The sequence below is a fragment of the Amblyomma mixtum genome, chromosome 3 (assembly GCF_055824585.1).
Source record: "Amblyomma mixtum isolate Tamu chromosome 3, ASM5582458v1, whole genome shotgun sequence".
NCBI lineage: Eukaryota > Metazoa > Arthropoda > Arachnida > Ixodida > Ixodidae > Amblyomma > Amblyomma mixtum.
The window spans coordinates 313,411,330-313,429,285 of NC_143014.1; the positions used below are offsets into that span (position 1 = coordinate 313,411,330).

General features: G+C 46.4%; 1 pseudogene; it reads right to left on the bottom strand.

The window, feature by feature from the left end:
* The window catches only part of LOC149355654 (uncharacterized), a 30,140-nt pseudogene extending 19,833 nt beyond the window's left edge, over positions 1–10,307 (bottom strand).
* Between the last annotated feature and the right edge of the window lie 7,649 nt (positions 10,308–17,956).

Sequence of the window (17,956 nt, forward strand, 5' to 3'; positions counted from 1 at the left end):
TTCATGGGATCATTTACAATTGCAGAATAAAGACTGCTTGCTCTATAGCACGAACGACACTGCACAATCTACTGAGGAAGGTGGTGTGGTCACACCAGCGCATTTACTTTGACTTTCCTGCACACCTCCAAACGCAAGGTTAACGGGGAAAGAAAGCCTCTTACGGAAATGGCTTTTCCTTCCGTCTTTGTCATGCAGCTGGCATCGACAGTGGCGCTGAGGCAATTGAGTGCGACTTGCTTCGCTGGCTTCAGTAAGAGACACGCTTCTTCTCTACACCGGTCCAGGTCAAAACACAATTCACTGCTCGGTGACATGGCAGCTTTTTCTGCGGAGATGCCATCGTCGTATCTCGAAATCAAATTGCTTTTAGACTACTTCAGGGGTTGCACATCCTAATAGTACTTCTGATTTCACGGCACCTGAAGAGCCGCTAAGCTTCATAGCGGGCGCCGAAAGCTTTATCGGGGTTTGAAGTAAGGTTGTGCCGCTTTGAGAAAAGGCCATTGAACTGTGGGTGAACTTCTCTAAAAGCAAGCATATCGATAAAAACACGAAATTGACACTCAGACCATGACCGAGAAAAAGACCCCCCCCCCCCCCCGAAAAAAAAAAGATCAAAAACGCCTGTCCGCAGTGCCTATAAGGCGCGTACACTGGGCTTTGAATTGTTGATAGCGGCCTCTCCTCAGCCGAGCGAGCATATCATGCAGCAGTGAGAATGTACTTTTTAGCCTGGCGCCACTGTGCCAGAACCAGCCCACTGGCAAGCGAAGCAAGCCAGCTACGATAGCCAGGCATGTTGTCAGAGTACCCTTATAAAAATGGTCTATAGACTTTCTATAGACTTTTTATAGACTCTATAGCCATCCTATAGACTTTTCCTTTCGTCTATAGACAGTCTATAGAAAATCTATGGACTAAAGTCTATGGCTGCTTCAATTTCCTTTTGTCTATAGACGGTCTATAGACTCTCTATAGACTAAGGTCTATGGCCGCCTCAATTTCCTTTTGTCTATAGACTGTCTATAGACCCTCTATAGACTAAGGTCTATAGCTGCCTCAATTTGCTTTCGTCTATAGACTGTCTATAGACTCTCTATAGACTAAGTTCTATAGCTGCCTCAATTTCTTTTTGTCTATAGACTGTCTATAGACACTTTATAGACTAAAGTCTATAGCTGGCTCAAATTTCCTTTTGTCTATAGACTGTCTATAGACACTTTATAGATTAAAGTCTATGACTACCTCAATTTCCTTTCGTCTATAGACTGTCTATAGACTAAAGTCTATAATTGCTTCAATTTCCTTTCGTCTATAGACGGTCTATAGACTCGCTATAGACTATGGTCTATAGCCGCCTCAATTTCCTTTTGTCTATAGACTGTCTATAGACTAAAGTCTATAATTGCTTCAATTCCCTTTCGTCTATAGACGGTCTATAGACTCGCTATAGACTAAGGTCTATAGCTGCCTCAATTTCCTTTTGTCTATAGACTGTCTATAGACTAAAGTCTATAACTGCTTCAGTTTCCTTTCGTCTATAGACGGTCTATAGACTAAGGTCTATAGCTGCCACAATATCCTTTCGTCTATAGACGGTCTATAGACTCTCTATAGACCAATGTGTATAGCTGCCTCAATTTCCTTTTGTCTATAGGCGGTCTATAGACTCTCTATAGACTACGGTCTATAGCTGCTTCAATTTCCTTTTGTCTATAGATGGTCTATAGACTCTCTATAGACTACAGTCTACAACTACCTCAATTTCCTTTCGTCTATAGACTGTACACTATAGATAGTCTACTGCCTATAGACCAGTCTATAACAATCGTAATTTTATCTAACAATGTTCGATACACTCACTTTCGACTAAGTCCAGAACAATGTCATTTTCTTTTTGCACTGCATGTTGAGGGGACCTGCATCTAGTGACCGCAACTATGTCGGGAGTCCCCCACCTCCTTCGCTATTACGGAAATTTATAAGTATTGCGTAAGGCCATTACAACACCCTCCTGTATATTGTTTTCAGGAGCATTGACAAGCTCCTTTTCGTTATACCGTGACGTATATTGTCAATACAATTACATATTTAATGCTAACAAGTAAGCCGAGGAAAGGCAGCCATTCTTGAAGTAAGGGCGCCCGCAAACTGTACTACATCGAACGAAAACGCTGTCCCTTAAAGGAATCGCTCTACACAATTCCATTCAATCTTTCGATCGTTACTGCCCAACGCGCTGAAATCAGAAACATTTCATCAACGGTTCTACATTTCTCTTTAAAACGTCCTGAAAATAAAGGGGGAAATACGGGTGTGAGAATTCAAGGAAGCGCCCACCCCTTAGAAACATCTTAGATTAATCTCAAAGAGCCTGGTCCTCTGTGCGATTAACATCTGCCATTTCTACCTTTGCAGTTTGTATTCACGTGAATAAGTGCTGCGACGCAACAATCACAAAGCCAGTATTTTTTCGTTCCTACCCTTGCACCTGTTGCTTCGGAGCCGATGACACGCTGATGTGGCGCATATCAGTTTTCTAAACACGAACACACGCAAAAAAGACGTTATGCTATGCAACCTTATAATTATTATTTGAGAATTGTATCACATACTATTCGGTGGGAGATGCGGCGCGTATATCGACAAGAAGTTAGATTTCGGTTCTGTTTTCACGAAAACAATAAGATTTTTAGAGCGTAAGCGAAGAATTTAAGCTTATAAGCCAATTGCCTTCGGTGGTCTTGGATATCAGATCAAGCTGTACACGGCAAGAGTGCGAGCGATAAAGATACGACCGTGAAATGGGTTTCTGTTTCACGTTTTACCCATTTTACCGCGAGACGGCGGAAAATCATTCGGGCTGCAAACAACCCTGTGCGTGGCTGCATCAATGGCGTTGGCGTGTTGTTCGCGGATTACGTTTTCTTCAAAATCCAGCTTCATCGTCCGCTTACTGTAAGTCTACACGTTTATATTTTATTTATTTGGTCTCCTAAACCACTCTAAGCAGAGCTGTGTGTGCAGAACAGATTATGTGCGCAGTTACAAACGTCCAATCTTCGTTTCTAAGGCGGAAGCCATCGGGTTCTCGACTAATGCCGCTTATCTCTGTCCCGCTGTCTTTACTAACGCGCGGAAAGGCAGTCTGTGCGATGCCCCTGATGATAAGCCGCTCCTCGCGAGCTGTCTATTAGATTTTTCGTGTTTCAAGGTAGATGCGCGGCCAGAAATGTCTTTAGCCTGTGAATGACGGCCGAAATGGAACTGTGCGTTAGTTAGCGCCGTGTGAGCTCAATTTACTTTGCACCTCCGAAAACGTACTTACATACAGTCTCGTTCAGTGGTGGATTACATTTATTTTCTTATCTTTGTATTATCGCCTGTCTGGACCATGGAGCGCTGTTCTTTTTGAGGTGTGCATTGCTTGCTACGTATGGACGCTCGCTCGGTGCGCGTCGTGGACGCCGACGTTTCAGCAAAGGTGTCTTGATAAACTGGAGCGCGAGACGTTTGTCAAAGTTGTATTCAAGCGGCGCTGGAGGAATGCTTGTAGTGTGATGGGTGAATAAAATTCGTTGCCGGCGCGAATGGCCGGCGTGCTCAAACACCGCGAAGAACCCACGAGCTCCATCCCATCTCCCCTTCGTTGCACACGTATGGATTCGTCCGTGTCTGTCATCAGAGCCGTTGGCCGCCGCCGCTGGCTTGCGGGCACTTCATTTTGAAAGCTGGGTAAAGGTCGGCTCGACAAGAGGTGGCTTACATTTCGTTCCGAGTGGTTCGTTCATGAATCCCGCTCACGCGTGCACAGATTTCTAGAATACCATTTGCGCGAGAAGCAAAGTATGTGTTTCTGATTTCAGACTGCTACGTTACGAAAGCGCCGATGTGACTCGCCGCTTATTTGCGCCTAAAATTAAATTAAGCTCTCGTGTTTTTATAGCTGCGCCTGTTGAAGGCGTTAATTGTTTCATTGAAATACTTCCTACTTTGAGCACGTTCAATGCTTTCGCTGATTTTTCTAGCAGCGTTGGGTTAGGCTGCCTCCATGCAAGAAACACACCTCTTTACTGCGCTGTTGGAGCTGCACTTGAAGCAAAAACTAAGTGAATTTCTGACGGTATTTTGTCGTGACAGTAATTTGCTGTCTCAACCTCGCGACTGCTTTTGAAACGGCGCAGCTGCAGCCTCTGTGTGCTGTATTAGTTTTCTGAAAAATGAGCGCGGCATGGAAGAGCTGCAACCCGCTAGTTTCTAGTAGCGCGCGCAGATGTACGAGTATGCTGTTCCGTCTTTGTGCTTCAAGTTATAGGGGCAAATCTGTGGTGAACTGGTTGCTTCTGCCCGCTGGTTTTGTATAGCTTGTGCCCGTTTGAGTATCGGCTTACGTACACTCGGCGAAATCTTTAACTGGCTTAGGTGTTGCATCGCTAAATGCACCTTCTAAAAATGTGCCTTTTGGCTACACTGCTGGCATATTCATGTTGTAATTTGACGTGTGAGATGGCATTTCATAGTTTCTTTTTGTTAATATAATGTTTGAGTGGAGTACTTGCATGTTTAGATCAAAGTTATCAGAAATATTCATCGTCTGCCGCTACGAAGAGCCGAAACAAGCGGAATACGCAGCAAAGGTTCTGGTGGCGCATTCGCACTAATCTGGGTAAACGACTTGTCCGCCATGAAAGGAGTGGTACTTTACCCAGAGGATGAGGCCATATGGACCAGATCCATTGCTGCGTATGCCGCTTGTTTCAGCTGTTCGTAGTGGCAGACGAATGTTTCTGATAACGTTGATCTAAACACGCATGTACTGCACTCAAACATTATATGAACAAAAAGGAACCACGAAATGACATTTAACTCGTTAAATTACAGCATGAATATGCCAGCAGTGTAGCCGAAAGGCAACTTTTTTACAAGGTGCATTTAGCGATGCAACACACGAGCCAGTTAAAAATTTGGCCGGGTGTACCAGGCTTAATTCACGCAGGGTATTATGAAGGGCTTCTTCTATAGCGGTTATAAGAATAAATGCTGCAATATTCTCCTTTTTGGATCCCTCTGTAAGGTGCACTGAATCTGTATTTTATGGAGGTGGCATTCTTAACAGCTCCTTGGGAGTCAATGCAGATATGTGGCACAATTGTTCGAAGTCTTCTGTTACAAATAGTGTAAAAGGATTGCCATAAAGAGATCAGTATTGGCTGTAACAGTATTGCCATACAGAAATCAATATCAGTACTGGATTCAGAGTAGAGTGCTGCAAGGATTAGATGTCTTTGTTACAATGTTTTATGACGACACTTATAATCTGTCGTGTATTTACTGAAATGATTCAGCCGGCGTGATAGCTCAGTAGCTATCATGTTCGTATGGCGACCTGAAAGATGCAGGTTCGATTCCGGCCTAGGCGGTCGCATTTTAATAGAGGCAAAATGCTAAAGGCCTGTGTACTCTGCACAGGTGACCGAAATTATTCCCCAGCCTTTCACTTCGGCGTCTCGTAGCCTGTGTCGCCTTGGGTCTTTGAACCCCATAAAACCAAACCAAAAGATCAAGATTGCCTTTCTAGAATGGCATAGCCAGGATGTGCCTTGCATTGTGAAGCACATGTGTAGAGATGGAATGGAAATTTTTTTTTCAGTTCCTCTTATATTATTTTTTTCCTTTGTGCTGTACAGGTGAACATGCCCGGACGATTTACTGCAAACAGGCCACAAGAATGCTTCTGAGGAAACTAGCCGGACTGTTACTTTCAACTTTTATGTTACTGTGGTGCATTCTTATGGTGCATGTATTGCATATTCCCAGCCTGGATAGCTTGGAAATAAACTAAATTTGTAAGTATATTGATTGTTTCATGTGTGAACTCTGGTGACCTTTTTCAATGATTGTGGACAGTTTATAGGCAGTCTATAGATAATGGTCTACTAATAGTTTAGTAGACAGAGGTCTATAGACTGTCTATAGACAAAGGTCTATAGCACTGCCAGGCTACACACCTATGGAATGTCTATAGACAGTGTATAGACATATGTCTATTGGACCAGGAGACTTTTGTCTGTAGACTGTCTATAGACAGTAATCTACAGGAAGTCTATGGCCATAAGTCTATAGGTCGTCTATAGTCCGTTTATAGACAAGTGTCTATAGACGGTCTATAGACAGCTCTATAGGAAATGAATGACCATAAGTCTATAGATCGTCTATAGACTGTCTATAGACCTGTGTCTATAGACTTCCTATGGACCTATAGACTTTCAGTAGACATTTGTCTATAGACTGTCTATAGACAAAAGTCTACTAAAAGTGTATGGCCATAAATCTATAGACTGTCTATAGACCAGTCTAAAGGATTTGTCTATAGACAGTCTATAGACTTCATAGACTAAAGTCTATAGACAGTCTATGGACTGTCTATAGAAATTTTTATAAGGGTAATCACCATCGTAATACACGCTCTCGGCCCTTTCGCTTTTCACTCAGAGGTGCCCGAGAAGGCAGGTTTGATCAGTTAGCAGAGACTACCATGATTTTTCAAGTTACGTGCGTACCGAGTGCGTCTTAGAACATAAGCTCCACGGCTCCCACGGCGCAATAAATTACTGTCGAACCACATGCTTGCGTGACACCAGTACATACAGGATGTTTCATCTAAGACTGGCACCAATTTTGAAAGGCAGTCTTTTTAAGGTAAAAAAGCGCTTTTTTTCGCCATAGCCTTGTCTCAGGTGTAATACGTAGCCTACAGCTAGGTTGTAGCTAGCAGGCTAGTTAAATAATATTGTATAGTAATTATTTAGCTCTAGTTGTTGAGAGGCTTGTAGCCCATCGCGATGTAATATCGGCACCACTTTTAGGTTTTGGAAAATGCCATTCTTGTCGCCGCTGCCGGGGGAAACCTAAACCACGCGGCCAGACAGAGCGCTAGCCCCGCCTACGCGAGTCGAGCATTGGCGCTTCTGTCGTGTGCTTTCTGCCCGCTCTCAGTCGGGCGCTGCGAAAGGAGCACGTAACACCGGCACCGCTGTGTGATGCAAGCGTCATGGGCATGGCTAGCCATATATGGTGGCACGGTCTTCGTGTCGGCCGTCTGCGGCCCCGAAATAGCTTGCGCTGCAACGGCGACGAGAGTGGCACTTTCGCTAATGGAAAAGTGGCGTGGATATTACTAATCAATATTACTTAACCGGCCGGCTAGTTACCACATCGTAGCTGTATTATGACGCATTACACCTCTGACAATGACGTTAAACCCCATAAACCAACCAACCATTACACCTCTGACAATGTTCTGCCAGAAAAAGCGCTCTTCTAAGTAAAGCACAATTAAAAAAATTGCTGAAAGTCGGAAACACATATATTGCAACCGCGTTAAGTATTTCCTTGAAGTTTCCGCATAATTCACGGTATTATGCTAATATGTGTGGTCAATGTAATGTTATATGAGCCGATAAAACAGCGCATTTGTTTTGACCGTTAGTGTTGGTAAGATCCACACTGGCATGATGCAAGGGTGGTAGCATTAAAATACCTAGTGAAAACTCGCCCCTTCATGTCATGGGCACGACCTTTCATGCCAGCCTTTTGCCAACTGCTGCCCTGGTTAACGCTCATTCAACGTCAGTCCAAGGTTCAAATGCTGCTCAGGTACCTTGTCGACCCACTACCAATGACTGGCCTACGATCGGTAGTCGGAAATGCCCGCTTGGGATTCTAAGCGACTAAAATATTTGCGCTGTATGAAGTCATGTCATTCATCTGCACTTGATTATTCAGGAAAGAAATTCACGCACGCTTCCAGATTTGTCGGCGACCAGAGCCGCGGAGACGTGGCCCTTCGTCACTGTTGGCCTGAAATGATAGTTTCTCTGAGGCGTGTGACTTTACTCGGCGTTCATTTTTTGTACACAACGCCACGCCATGACTTCACATTAAAGCTTGCACTTAAAAAAATAGTGCCAAGAAATACATCACTTGCAGGCTAAGACAGCCAAATGACGCGCTGTGGTTTGGAGTGAATTCTGATTTGAGGAGTTTAACCTCGCGATGAGACTCAGGCTTTGAGGGACGCCATAGTGAAGGGCTCCATATAAACTGTGACCGGCTGGAATTCTTTTACGTGCACTCACATTGCACAACTCGCGCATCTCGCATTTTAATGTCATCGAATTTGGGGCCGGAATCGAATCGAACCAGCATCCTCAAGTCAGCAGCCGAGCGCCGTGAGCACTGAGTCGCCACGGGGGCACGGTTTGGAATGTTTGTTTTCTGACGAGACCTAGAATGAAGCGCATTGCCTCGCATACACTGGAACGATTAACAAGAGAAACAACAATCGCTTTACGAGAACACCTACGAGAACTAAAACCTAGAGCAATCGCCGAACCGCCTGCTGGCTGGTAACGTTGCAGGGGTTCACTTGAAAATAGGCTGTATCAAGCTAGCAATTGAAAGAGTGGCAGTAAGCGGGCAAATGAGCTTTGCCGTTCTTCTCTCCGCTTTGAGAAAACCTCAGCTAATATTCGAACATTCACATATACGCTTGTGCTTCGAGTGGGTGCTGCTTGTGTTGAAGTAATGTTTCGGAGCACCGGCTTCCTGAAGAAAGCCGATAGCTAAAACTTGATGGGGAGCCTTGACTTAATGTTTGCTCAGAATTACGCACTTTTCTTATCCATTTCTGTCTGCAGCCACCGCGGTGGCGCAGTGGTTATGGTGCTTGGCTGCTGACCCGAAAGACGCAGGTTTGATGGAGTGAATGCGGGGCTGAATGGACATGCCCACGTCACGCGATATAGCTTACCTTCCTCAAGCCGATGGGCAGGGAATGTGTTTGTGCTGTCAACTAGGCGATTTTTACGCCCAAGCCTATGCATGATGAAGTCGGGCATGGAACAACCTAGCGCGGCAGGAAACGGGTTTCATGGGTGCGGCTGTAGTCTTCGCTCGCAGTTCGTGTTCGCTCTAGTGATTGCAGTGACTTTTATTGTGCTGCAGTCCGCACCATTATCTCGGAGGCGATATTGGGGATGTCTAACTACCGCGAGCTTCCAAGCTACATGGCGCTTGGCGAAAAAGTTTATTCTGTCCTGCGCATGATGTCATCCCCGACTCTGAGAGCGCATTTGCTCAGATTCACGCCGGAGTCTCGCAAAGAATGCGTATTTCTCGAGGAAGAGTTTGATTTCGCGAAGCCGAATTGCAGATGCTGCTGAGGTCGTTCGCTGTGCCAACGTTGCTCTAATGCACAGGGCAGCTATCGAGCGGCGGCAAGTTTAGCAGATCGTTCGGTGTCCTATTGCAGTTGAGTACCCAGCACTGGGCAAATGACAAGTAGCGAACAGAAAAAAAAAATATTTGTGGCAGTACTGCAGAAAGTTCCCTTGAGCTGAGGCAGTATTTTATTATCGGACCCCACATATGGCCGGGGCACCTCACTTTAATTAATGCAAATAAAATAAATTCTTGATATTCTTATTAATGAATCGAGTGTGAACTCGACGTAATGACGCTGTCATGCTCGCAGCATCCTTGATAGCCCTTTTGCTCCAATGTGTCAACTTGTATATACAGCGCCAAAAATTCTACCAAAGGCTTTGAATAGCTAGTAGCACTAATGTTTTAGCTCCACTCGCTTACCCATTGTCACTTTTCTTTGCGTTCTGCCCCTTCCCGCACCCCTCTTGCTGGCACATTGACTTCGTCTTTCATTTCTGAATAGTGAACGTTTAATCGTCCCAGTGATATCTGAGTGCAATGTGTTTCCTAGTCGCAATCAAGCATAATAAATGGGCTTGGGCAGGGCATGTAATGCAAAGGCAAGACAACCAATGGTCCTTAAGGGTAACGGAGTGGGTTACAAGAGAAGGCAAACGTAACAGGGGGCGGAAGAAAGTTAGTTGGGTGGATTAGACTAAGAAGTTTGTGGGGATAGGGTGGTCGCAGATGGCACAGCACAGAGTTAATTAGAGAGATATGAGAGAGGCCTTTGTCCTGGAGTGGGCGTGGCCAGGCTGATGGTGATTATGATGAGGATGATGCAGTGTGTTCTGCATGGCCAAAATCGCCCTCACGATGCTTTTTCAGCGATGGCAGATCATCAGTAAGCCGCAAGTCTTAATACTGAAGCTGCGTCCACAGAATCATCACTCGCACTGCACCGCGGGTGCAGCAGCGCGGCGGTGTGCATATGCGGCTCGCTTGCCAAGAATGTCATCACTGCTGGTACTCGAGATCGGGTCGTTCATGTTCGACTCTGCCTTTGTGACCTCCATCTCATCCATGCCCTCGCCCATGTACCAATGGAGGAAAGCGCGTTCCTCCGGAACATGGCTGCACGAGAGGGTAATATGCAGAGCCCGGTTGGTACTGGCAGCATGTATTGCAAGATGCAAAGCCAGCGTTCAATGAAATGCTCAGAGTCCAAAAACGAATTCAAGAGTCGGCTCACGTACACGACAACCTGCAGTAGAGCATGAGCGCGAGTGTCGAAGGTAACCGCATTTTCAAGGATTGCCTGAAGTTTTCATTCAAGAAGCCTTCTTAAGACTGCGAGGGATAGACGAAAGACAATATTTTATCGCACTGACATAGTGGAGCAACCATTCCGCAATAGCCTGATGACTACTCGTAAAGGCGGCCGCCGGGCCGCGCGCGCAAGTTTCGCTCCAAAGTTCTTTGCTTATTTCAGTTTGGATCAGTATTTAGAAACGTGCAGCTGCTTATTCGGTTCATTTATGTCGCTGACACCTTTCTCAATAATTAACTCGATGTGGTCAAGAAATCGCTGGATTTGCCCGCTAATGTACCGCAACCACTGGTGCCGTTTACTTTGAGCAGAATGAAAACATTTGTCATGAATTTCTTCCCAGCATCAATGAGATATCGCTATTTCCTTTTCCTAGTGGCCTCTAAATACTGGCTGGCGCTTGCGTTTGTCAACGAACACATTTGTTCCCGAGTTCCTAAAGTTAAGGGCCGCCTTTTGCCACGCAACGCATTGATTGACATGCTCATAGTGAATAGGGCATGCTCATTTCATGTACTCTAAACCATCGGGCTATTGCGGAATGGTTGCTCCACTATGTCAGTGCGATAAAATATTGTCTTTCGTCTATCCCTCGCAGTCTTAAGAAGGCTTCTTGAATGAAAACTTCAGGCAATCCTTGAAAATGCGGTTACCTTCGACACTCGCGCTCATGCTCTACTGCAGGTTGTCGTGTACGTGAGCCGACTCTTGAATTCATTTTTGGACTCTGAGCATTTCATTGAACGCTGGCTTTGCATCTTGAAATACATGCTGCCAGTACCAACCGGGCTCTGCATATTACCCTCTCGTGCAGCCATGTTCCGGAGGAACGCGCTTTCCTCCATTGGTACATGGGCGAGGGCATGGATGAGATGGAGGTCACAAAGGCAGAGTCGAACATGAACGACCCGATCTCGAGTACCAGCAGTAGCAAGAGGCCAAGCGCGTAGCCAGCAATTTTTTGTCGGGAGGGGCCCAAGGCTTTTCCTCTAATTCGCTGGAAGGAGCGGGGGCTTAACTTGATTTCGAGGGGAGGGGGGAGAGGTGCCCCCCCCCTCTTCCTTAGATACATGCCTGCAAGAGGCTACAGTTAAGGAAGAGGTCGATTTCGATGCTGAATCCGGTGCAGACGCCTAGGCTACCCATTCCCTTCGCTTTCCCATGGCAAGTTGTCCCTTCTGCTTTAATATTTTCTTCGGTCTTCATTACTTGCTGCCAATAAACAACTTTGTTCAACCATGCCTCATTTTTGTCTCATCGCCAAGGCTGCACCGAACGAAATGATCTTGTTGACAAGGGGTGATCTACTCAACCAAGATAAAAGCCTTGTTAACATCGTGGCAGTACTAGTTGTTGGCCTTGGTATGTTTTAAGGCGAAAACCTTACTAGCCCCATTAAGAGAAAAGCCGACGGAATATGTTCTGTACTCGCAGATGGTACAGAAAAACCCAGCGATGGTAAGAAGATAGGGTAACGTCATTAAGCGGCCGTAGGACGCACACATCATGCCGAGTGCCGCAATTTCAGACGATCATGTATACATTTGGTTCTTATACAGCCCCCACTTGCTGACCTCTATGTGGCGCCAGTTTTCCTGACTACATTCGTATCAAAATCGTGGGCAGCCGTTTGTCATGCAGGGTTCCGGTTGGTGTCATACCAATTCTCTTTGCGTATAGCTTACATCTGCTAGTGAAGTTGGACGCCAGCTTCCGAAAGGGACTCGAAACGACGACATATGCACCTTCAATTGTATGCCTTCCCAGACTTTACCCTTAAGGCGCGGCTTGAGTCGTGCGCGGATATGTGAGAGAGTTACTGCGCTATTACCTGTTCTAAAAAAGCAAACCATTCGTCTTACACTGTTGCAGGCGGTGTCATACGATTACTCTTTCCATATAGACCGTTTACAGCGCGCAGTTCTTCCGTTTTAGACCAGATGGCGCCACAGGAGTGCGCTCAGAACAAGACGCTATTACGGGCCTCGTAAGTCGACGGCGCGTACGCCTCGACGCAGCAGTGGAAATATCGCGGGTGGCTGCCGAATGTGTCCTTTCTACGAGGTGAAATGGCAGAGGAAATTCGTACTGGGTTGTGGGTTTCAAGAACTGCGACAGAGAGCTAAAGGTGCTGGATGCGATCGTTTGCGAGCTTCACTGAACCGAACTGCACAAGAAGGTACTGCTCCTGTTCGCGCCCGTTCGCCACGCACTTTTTCCGAACGGGCGAATGCAACAAACACGTCCATCAGCGCTAGATAGCCGATATAAAAATGAAGGTTTCGATACTGGAAAATCTGCGAGGGTAAGTGCATGAAGAAGTTGTTCCGCCACCGAAACCGTCCCTTCGTGCTTTCAGTTGCTGTGCAGTGTGCTGAAACCCCATTGCTCATAAGTTACGGTGTGCGGCATTAGTAAAAGCAGCGCCCGAGGCCGAATTAGGAACTAAAAAGAAAAAAGACGACTTCCGCCTCTACATTCCGCTACTGTTTGATACGCACTGCACAGCCGTGCGAGCGGCCAACGCTTACCGTCAGTCCACGTATTACACGCCGTCTTGGTGCTACTGTTGAACTTCGCTCCAAGTAGCGCGGTTTTCGTGGACCGTATTCGGAATAAAGCATTTGCTTTACGGCTGTTGTGCTGGGTGGTTGTCACTTGCGGTCCATGCGAGACAATCACTAAAAGTGACTCCGTACCCTCAGAGTGAAGCTGATTAATTACAACCAACGAGACCTCGAGCATATCCCCATACCGAGCGTAGAGCGTATTCTAGATGTGAGTGTGACATAATTATGAACTTCGTGTAGTATGAACGCGTTGCCACGCGAGCGTTATAACAGTTGTATTGTGGAATAAGCCGCCGCGCTGGCTGAGCGGTTATGGCACTCGGCTGTTGACCCAAAAGAAGCGGGTTCGTTCCCTCCGCGGCGGTTGAATTTCTATGGAGGCGAAATTTTAGAGGCCCGTGTACTGTGCGATGTCAGTGCACGTTGAAGAACCCCAGGTGGTCGAAATTTCCGGAGCCCTTCAATACGGCGTCTCTCATAGCCTAGGTCGCTTTGGGACGTTAAACCCAATAAACCAACCATAAACCAAACCTTCGAAACGATTGCACGCCAGCTTATGAAGGCTGCTTGATGCATGGTACTGCTACCATAAGCTAGTTAACATTTGTGTGTATATTTATTTTTGTCGCCTTTCTGTGCTTAACAAACCAGCAGAAAATATTTAGGCTTCCTAAGCACCGTTAACAGGTTGTAAACAAATGCGTACGATGCGCATGTGAGCGTTTTAGAGCAGTGCCTGCGTGCAGGTACACAATAGGAGGAGGACCTGCGCGGCCTGCAGGAGCATTAAACCTTCCCGTTTTAGTTAATAATGATAATAAAAAAAAACATTAAGAAAAGCCTTCAGCGCATGGAAAGACAAAAATCCAGGCCATCCATCTGTTGTTGGCTGGAAGAGGCGGAGAGCTCAACGGCTATCCGCGACATGAAGCGCGGTCACGTTTTGACGCCTGAAGTGCTCAAATTAGGGTTCTCACATGTCCTTCGAAGTTTTGGCCAAACCATAGAGTCTTCTTCCTACTCCATTACAACCGTATCAGCCGAAACACTGCCTTTCGGAAAAGAACCTTCAGACGCAGCAGCCTTCGCGAAGAGGCGCGCGCCGAGCAGTCAAGAGGCGTGTAATGGCGGTGCGATCACGTGATCAAAGATGGCAGCCTCTATGATACGGCGCTGTAAAGCGTCTATAGTATACATTTCATAGTCAGGCTGAAGACTACATCGCGACAGGTATTCGAATCGAGTCTCCGAGCGTTTAACTAGGACCTTTATGGATTCAGTGTTTGCGGAATAAGCGTTCGGAAGCGCGTCTTTGTTCCATTTCTCAGTGCGCAACCTGCGTCGAAGTCGAACGCTCACGATCGATGACTCACTAATGCTTTCGCCTTCACAGCACGAAAGCAGCCTGGAGTGTCCACTGAATTTTTTTTTGTCGCAGTCTTTTACCTTTTGTCTTATCTCCACATATACATTCTTAATCATTTACCTGTTTTCAGCCTTACGGTCGTAGCCATACATGACGGAAGCCAACAATCACCGAAACGACGGAGCGAAGGGGATGTCTTTTTTTTAGTTGGTTGGTTTATTGGCGTTTAGCGTCCCAAAACGACCCACGCTATGAGGGACACCGTAGTGAAGGGCTCCGGAAATTTCGACCACCTGGGCTTCTTCAACGTGCACTGACATCGCACAGTGCACGGGCCTCTAGAATTTCGCCTCCATCGAAATTCAGCCGCCGTAGCCGGGATCGAACCCGCGTCTTTCGGGTCAGCAGCCGAGCGCCGCAGCCACTGAGCCACTGCGGCGGGGATGTCTTTTTTTTTAATTTGTGGCAGTTGGTAGAGCACTTGACGAGAAATTCGGAGGTCATGATTTTGGATCCCACCGGCGGCCTGTGGTTGTTTTTTCTTCTGCCTTTATTAATCTCCCACTGGAAAAAATCACAAATGTCTTTTATTTTTTAATTTGTGGTTTTTACCAATGGGAGATTAATAAAAGCAGAACAAAAACAACCACAGGCCTCCGGTGGGATCCTAACCCACAACCTCCGAATTTCGCGTCAAGTGCTCTACCAACTGAGCTATTGCGACGGCTGTCCAGTTTTCTGCTTTCGGGGGTATTTACGTGCAGTGTAACAGAAACCTTGAGAGTGTTCACCAGCTCCACCCTCTTCCTTGGCTCCGGTCGCGTTGAAACGTATGACCCTGCATGTAACGTCGCGAGGGAAGGAGAACAACGTTCTTCCCGCCTCTGTGCGCAGCCTGCGTGAGGCGCCGATGATTTCTTCTTCCATCGAGCGTGTCCTTATACGCCGAAAAGTTCTTGATAAACAGGCTGGAAACACTTTATCCGCTCCTGTTTCGTCCCTGTTTGTTTCGTTTAGCATAGCCCTGGAACACTTGGCTCATCTTGTGCTATCCGGTTAGTGATAGCGGCTTCAGTCGCAAGCCATAACCGCGTCGCTTGTCCAGCGATGATTGCTGAAAAACATTTCCCGTCAAGGCTCGATCATCACTTACGTCAATCAAAATCGTTGCCTACCGGTGGTGTTCTCGAAATGATCATTGGAGCTGAGACGTGCACTGAAGGCCGTCGTTGCTGACACTTTGTGTCAGTTATTTGTATTGTCGTGCGGGTGTTGCGCCTTCGAGGGCGTGTCCTGACTCGATGGTATCGAGTTCACGTCGCAACGTACAGACGTCAGCAAGCTTGTATCGTAACGCGGGAGCGGTCCTCTCCCGAGCAAACGCCACGAAATTTTACAGCAGGAACTGCGTTTCACGGTCAGTGCTCGCGCAGAAGCGGAGATGAATAGGAATAAAAAAAAGAAACGAGCCCATCGCCGTTTACAGAGCACTTGCGCGCTGAACAGGATGTTTCACCGAAGGCTTTGTACAGTTTTTAAAAATAGGCTTTTTGAGTAAGAAGAGCGCTTCCTTCGACATAGCATTGTCAGCGGTGTAGTACATCAGAATACAGCTAAGATGTACTAACTAGCAGGCTGGTTAACTAATATTGAACTGTTAACTTTATCAGAGTGGTTTGTTGGGCGAGTTGGTTTACCATATTGAAATATACCTGCGCTTAAAAGACACGGACTGAAAGACAGAGATAGAGTGTGTGTGTCTCTATCTTTCAGTCCGTGTCTTTTAAGCGCAGGTATATTTCAATATGTTAACTTTATAACTATTACTGTTAGGCTCCTTATAGTTATTGAGAGGCATGTCGCCCACCCTAAGTGGTATCCCTATTAATTTTTAGAATTTTAAAAACGCGGTTACCCTTGGCGCTGTGGCCCAACAAATTTTGGCTACATCGACGAGTTACGTGCACTGGAGAGGTTGCTTTGCCTGCAAGCTTCTCGAAAGCGCTTGCATTTTGGCGCGATGTAGGCAAAAACTGTTAAGTCACAGCGCCGAAGGCAACCGCTTTGTCGCAATTTTAAAAACTGATATTGATATTACTGACGGTTGGCTACACGCCTCTCAACAATTAAGGAGCCTAGCAGTTATAGTTAAAAAGTTTATTCAGTATTAGTGAACGAGCCTGCTAGTTAGCATATCTTAGCTGTATTCTGATGAACTGCACCACTGACGATGCTCTGCTGAAAAATTCGCTCTGCTAACTCCAAAAGCCCGTTTCGAAAAATTGTGTAAAGTCTTAGGTGAAACACCCTGTATATGATTTATTCTGCAGCAAGCCGCTAAAGCGGTCTAAACAAGTATAATCACGAATGCACAGCCGTTTTCAAAATACACGGCTCCGGCGGCAGGAGCGGCTCGCGCTGGCGCATAAAGCGCTTGATAAAATTCATGTGCTGCGTTCGTCTTTTTGGCCGCTGATGCTAAGCCTTTACTCGCGCCGTGGAAGGCGTTTCGCGCGAGTTCATCGAAGCGCACAAAAAAATATGCCAGGGCAAGGTGCTGCCGCTTCGTCGCACTCTCTATAGTCACTCTATAGCAGGAAGCCTAGGGAAACGTAGAGTCAAGCCATTAATCTCTGCAGTCGTTTTGATGGCCGCGTTGTAATTCTGGTTATAGAAAGAGCGTGGTTTATATTTTCTACTTCGAACTTTAATTGATTTCTTCATAGAAGGCCAATTACTACACCAGAATGACGAAATTCTGCTCTGGTGAGGCAGTGCGTTGTCAGTTCTGGTCACCGTGATCAGGCCGCACCCGAGGCCTCGTTATGCAATTCCATGGACACGCGGAGTTTTATTTCTCTTCTTTTTTAACCCGGTGCAGAATTGCGTGGCACAGGGATTCGAACCTGGTACTCTTGCACGCGAGGCGGATGCCCTACCTGCATCGCTGCATGCATAGGGAGCATGGAAGCGAGCTATGGAAAGAAAAATGTTAGGTGCAACATTAAGAGATCGGAAGAGGGCGGAGTGGGAGAGGAACAAACGCGGGTTAATGATATCCTAGTTGGGAAGAAGTGGGCTTGGGCAGGGCATGTAATGCGAAGGCAAGATAACCGCTGGTCCTTAAGGGTAGCGGAGTGGATTCCAAGAGAAGGCAAACGTAGCAGGGGACGGCAGAGAGTTAGGTGGGCGGATGAGATTAAGAAGTTTGCGGGGATACGGTGGCCGCAACTGGCAAAGGACACGGTTAATTGGTGAGGCATGGGCAGGCCTTTGCTCTTAGGTGGGCGTAGTCAGGCTGATGATGATGATGGTGACTGAAATTTTAACATGCGCCGGTTTCTTGCTAGAATGAAATAAGACTAAGACAGCGTACATATTTTACACCGTTTTTTAAAGGGCAACTACTTTTCCAAAATGCCTCTAGAAATATTCAGCAATATGTCACACGGCAGGGTGTACATTTTTGCAGCTGAGTTC